The sequence below is a fragment of the Sinocyclocheilus anshuiensis genome, unplaced genomic scaffold (genome assembly GCF_001515605.1).
Source record: "Sinocyclocheilus anshuiensis isolate Anshui unplaced genomic scaffold, SAMN03320099.WGS_v1.1 scaffold3827, whole genome shotgun sequence".
Classification (NCBI taxonomy): Eukaryota; Metazoa; Chordata; class Actinopteri; order Cypriniformes; family Cyprinidae; genus Sinocyclocheilus; species Sinocyclocheilus anshuiensis.
Genome location: NW_015554555.1, coordinates 13,291 through 18,795, shown reverse-complemented (window position 1 = coordinate 18,795; position 5,505 = coordinate 13,291). Strand labels below are relative to the sequence as shown.

Below are 5,505 nucleotides of genomic sequence, written 5' to 3'. Positions count from 1 at the left end.
ACCTGCGCCACTCACCGGTCTCGAGTCCCATGGAGGAGCTCCGGAAGGATAAAAGGAGGAGTGATGACAGTGCAAGACGAGAGAGGACCAAGCCTGGATTTTATGTTTTGTTTCTGTTTGTGTGCGGCAGTCATCCGTGAGGGGCTGTCGTGCTATTTTCAGTTTGGTGTTTATTTTATTATTAAATTTTGTTTGAATGTTCGCCGGTTCCCGCCTCCTTCTTCCCCGAACTATGAACTTTTTTTTTGATAATTATTGATAATCAGTGTCCAAAGAACATTTCTGCACTGGTTTGGTTCCGATCGGGTGAAAAACCTAGGACTAGTTCGCAAAAGTAGGTTTCTGACAAAATTCAAAATGGCGGAAAATTTTTCCGGAGATAGCCATTTTGTTTTGATTGAGCCAAGGAATCCAAAGATATCAGACACTTGAGTCTACGACAAACGGTGTAGGAGTTATGAGGGCTTTTGCGTTTTTGATCGCTGTAGCGCCACCTATTGGCCGATTGGACCGGCTCTTTGCGCCTGAGTAGCGAGCATGACTACTATCTTTTGACCAAGTTTCAGCTCTCTAGGCCTTACGGTTTGTTCTGCCCGTTCAGTTTTAGGGAAGAATAATAATAATAAAAATAATAATAATAATAATAATAAAAAAAATCCTTACAATTACAATAGGGTTTCAGCACTGCGTGCTTGAACCCCTAATAAGATATTACATATAATTTGGTAGTAAAAACAAAGTGCTACACGTTTTATTGCTGCAAAGATTAGTATATTTATTTTGTACAACATTTGCAACTGCTTTTTATCACTTAATTAGAAGCACCAGAAATTTAATTGTGTCATCTGTTACTGAACAGACATTTTGAAGTTGATTTTAAAATGCAAAGTATTGAAAATAAAAACAAAACTCTGTAAACGCTTGCGTTTTACAACACTATAAGTGTATCCCATCAGGTAATGAAAAGTTGTACACACACTTGTGGTCTTCATGCTCACTTGAACACTTGGGCCAAATACAGGAAATACGTCATGTAAGTAGTCAAGTGGTCAAGTGCAAAGACTGCAAGTGTGGGTATTTGGACAAGGCAAATGTCCCTTTAAGGGTATTCTATAGTCTTTGATTTTAACCACTGAATTTGTGGAAGCGAATTTGTAAAGTGAAATAAAATGGACTGAAAATTGCCTGTCAAATATTATACATCGTATTTTTAAACAGATTGAATATTTCGGAAGTGAACTCTGGAAGGTGAATATGAATTATTTAATTTTTAATAATGAAAATGAGTGTGAAATGTTTTGAATTGAAATATTCACAGCTTAAATAAACAACTATGTTGAATTTCAGCCCCAAAAAATGCAAGTGCCGAAAATACAAGACATTAAAATGCAAGCACTCTTAATACAATGCATTGTTTTTTCAGTTAGTGCAATTCAACATGCTTTTTTGTTTAAAAGACATTTGTCATTATTTTTCTTCCATAGTGAACGTAAATGTGTTTAGCATTCTAAAATAGCAATGGCAAATGTGCTGTTGGATTAACCTGCCTCAATGTACACTTGCTGCCGCACTTTCACAGAGAGAAAACAGAGTGCACCTGCCTACAGCACTGCACTGGGCACTTCCCAATTCGCTTCCCTCTCCTCCCCACACTGGGTCACTCTCATTAGCCATGGATCAATGAGCGGTTTTGTCCGGTGGAGTTTCCCACGTCTGTATGCTCTGCTGGCAGTCGCGTGGCTCTAGTCAAACAAATCAGAGATTAATTCACAGACATCTGCCTGTGGCCGAGAGCACTCTGACATCTGCTCACATTCACTGCTGGAGGGCGAAGTGATGCAATTTATGGCCTAGTTAGCCTACCTATTTCTCTTTTCTAAAAGCTTCTTAAGACTTCTCTTAGACTGTTCATTTCAAACATATATTAATGCATGTATTAAGGTTGTCTTGTGTGTTATATTTTGTAATTTTATGCAACTTGTTATGTAGTAGGTTTTTGTTTGTTTGTTTGTTTGATTTGTTATTTATTGTTTATTTATTTATTTTGCAAATCAAAATTTCATTATCATTTGTTTCAGAGTTCTGGCTCTGTATACCTTTGGGATTGGATTTGGTTTCACTTAGGTCTGTTAAGGACAGGGCATGAATACGCATTTGGTCTCAGGTGGTTGACTGTAACAGAACACTCTAATGAGATCCTGGGAATGCCGAGCCACCTTAGAAAACCATCCTGGGTTTTCACATGACACGTGAAACACGTGAAAACGTGTAGTTTCTTTGTGCGGAGCGCCTCTAGGCTGGACATCTGGGGGGTGTGTGTGTGTGTGTGTGTGTGTGTGTGTGTGTGTGTGTGTGTGTGTTTGGGGGCTCATGTATTGAATAGAGGCGGTGACTTGTCATTTGTGACTGATAAGAGTGAGTGTGTTGGAAAATATCTCAGGCAAAGAGCTTGTGCATTGAGATGCTAATGTCCCTCCTATAAATATAGCGCTTGCACAGCGCGGAGGGCCTTAGAAACACCTAACACTCAGACAGGAGTGAGTAAAACGCGTTCTGTACTGCTCAGAAGACACTGGAGATGACTGCTACCAACCTCCAGCAGAATGCAAGCCAAAGGCACATTAGCGCCAAAGAGGAGAGAAAGGTAATTTGTATAATATTCCTACAAAATGATATTGGGCATGTTATGAAATGCATAGACTTTTGTTTTCTGACTTTTGGTCTTTTCAGCTGCGGAAACCCCTCATTGAGAGAAAGAGAAGGGAAAGAATAAATCACTGTCTAGATCAGCTGAGAGAGACAGTAGTTGGAGCTTTTAGGCTTGATGTAAGTTAAAATGCCGTTTGAAGGTTATAATTACATTCTTGCATGTACAACATATAGTCTTTAAACCAAGTAATCTTATACTAGTACCACTAGACTCATCATGATTTTCTTTCTTCTTCTTTTTTTTTATCATAAAACAGCAGTCCAAGTTAGAAAAGGCTGATATTCTTGATATGACGGTGAAACATTTGCAGAAAATCCAGAGCAGTAGAGTTTCTGGTAAGTAAATTTCATTTTTCAAAGTGGGCAATGGCCATAGTTATTTAGCAGTGTTTTAGTCTCCATGTTTTGTTTTATTAAATTGTAATTAAGTGAAATTTCACAATTCAAATCAGAATTTTGGCCATTTCTGGAAAGGATGCCATAAGTAACATCTCGACTTTTAATCAATATAGATCACCAAAACAGAGCAACATCAATTACACTGATTCACTTATTTCATTGTTGATGTTTAATTATTATGAATTTTAAACAATTCCTGTGATCTTTTTTTCTCCGCTCAGACCCCATTCTGAACGCAGAGGCCCAACAGAGGTACAGTACTGGGTATATCCAGTGCATGCAGGAAGTTCACAACCTTCTACTTTCCTGTGACTGGATAGACAAAACCTTGGGGTCTCGTCTGCTCAACCACTTACTCAAATCTCTACCTCGATCAACTAAGGACTGCCCTCAGCTACCCAAGAACTCCCAGACAAGTATTTCTTCTAACCATAGCGACTGCATTGGTTTCCGTGCTGATGAGTTGGGAGAGTCCAAAAACCTGCCCTCCTTCTCCTGTCATGTATGAGATGGCCGCCCAGTCGCAGAATCAGTGTTCTACTCCCATGAGAATGCCACATGATGTGGAGAGCCCACACCTCTCAGGTCTAAAGATGTGGAGGCCCTGGTGAAATATCTTTGATTTGGCAGGGTACAGCTATGGTGTCTGCATATGTATGTTTATGTAGTACATATGAATTAACTGAACAACTGTATGTACCACTTTGTATGAATGTCACCCAAGAATGTGTGAATGTGAATGAATCTATGTATGCCGCCAGTCTGAGTGTGGATAGTATGCGTTCACACACAATGCAGAGCTGTATACACCCAGTTTGTACTGTGGTAGACCCTCCTCTAATATGTATCTTATAGATATGTTTCACTGCACGTGTGTGTGAGGTGGATCTAGACCAGAATAGCTCCCATTTCAGACCCTCTCTACTTCCTCTCTGAAGTAAAAGCTACTGTAGCCTGCATTGTAGAAGGCTTCTAATAACAATTTATTTATTTAATTAACAGTAAAGAACTCTTTTTAAATGAAACACATTCTTTAGCTACTAATACTGTGTAGAATTTGATTCCCTATCACTTCTTTATACAGTTTTTAACAGTTATTGATAAAGAAATGGTTCGCAACATGTACAAAGTAATTTATTTTTCTTTAGTATTTACCTATTCAGATGCAAATATATAAATATGTGTACAAAAAGCAAACATGTACAATGGTAGTCTATGAGGACATTTTTTGGCAGACTGATACAGTATATAAATCAATATCATACCGATAAAAGATTGCTGCAGGTTTGATTTTATATAAGTTGGAATTGGACAGTCCAAGAACCTGCCCTTCTTCTCATGTATGTGTTGAGTGTTGTCCAATTTCATAATCAGTGCTCTACTGATATCTTTCTGATTAAAATATTAAAATAGCTTTGATAATTCATGACTGTCCAATCACCAACACAGCACTTGTCAAATCAATGTAATAACAGCATCATATAACAACTCCCTTATCAATGACTATGTGTCCTGGTTATATATACAGGTGCATCTCAATAAATTAGAATGTCGTGGAAACGCTGCGCCGAATCGCCGATTAATTTGTGATCACATGCATACTTTAAACGGTTCCATTAAGACTTTAGCCCAAAAGAGCGCACATTTACAAAGATAATGATAAATTCTCACGTTCACCCCTCACTTCTTTCAAGAGGATGATTCTATATTATATTAATGTTCCACTAAATTAAGCTGAAGAGTTTTGAGGGCTCTCTCCCGTCCAAAGACTATAGAATAGCCTATCCTAATATCTTGCTTGACTTTGTCCCGTCTCACTATCTCCACACAAATTGGAGCAGACATTTCATCAAAACGATTAAAAAAAATAAAAATAGCCATTTACAGGGTTCGTACGGTCATGAAAACCCCAGAAAGCTTTGGAAAAGTTGTGGAAATTCATTTTACAAATCTCTATATAATAGAATATATGTTTAATCACGTCCTGAATCTCGGTGCGGGATTGCGCATTTTGGTTTTACTCATTTTCGCAGGTTTCGCACATTTGAAAAATTCCCGCAAACATTTATTTAATATACAATGTAGGTTAGATGAGTTAAAAAAAAATTCACACAGAATATCAGATTAAGTCAATCCGTCCAAAGACTATAGAATACCCTAATATCTTACAGGGACTTTGTCCCGTCTCACTACCTCCACACAAAGTGGAGCAGAAATTTATCAAAACGATTTAAAAAAATAAAAATAGCCATTTACAGGGTTCGTACGGTCATGAAAACCCCAGAAAGCTTTGGAAAAGTCGTGGAAATGTATTTGTACAAATCTCTATATAATAGAATATATGTTTAAACACGTCCTGAATCTCCGGTGCGGGATTGCGCATTTTGGTTTTATCAT

At 37.9% G+C, this 5,505-nt stretch overlaps 1 pseudogene; it reads left to right on the top strand.

Annotated features, from left to right (window-relative positions):
- Window positions 1-4,132, top strand: part of LOC107671513 (transcription cofactor HES-6-like) — a 7,853-nt pseudogene extending 3,721 nt beyond the window's left edge.
- Window positions 4,133-5,505: the final 1,373 nt, after the last annotated feature.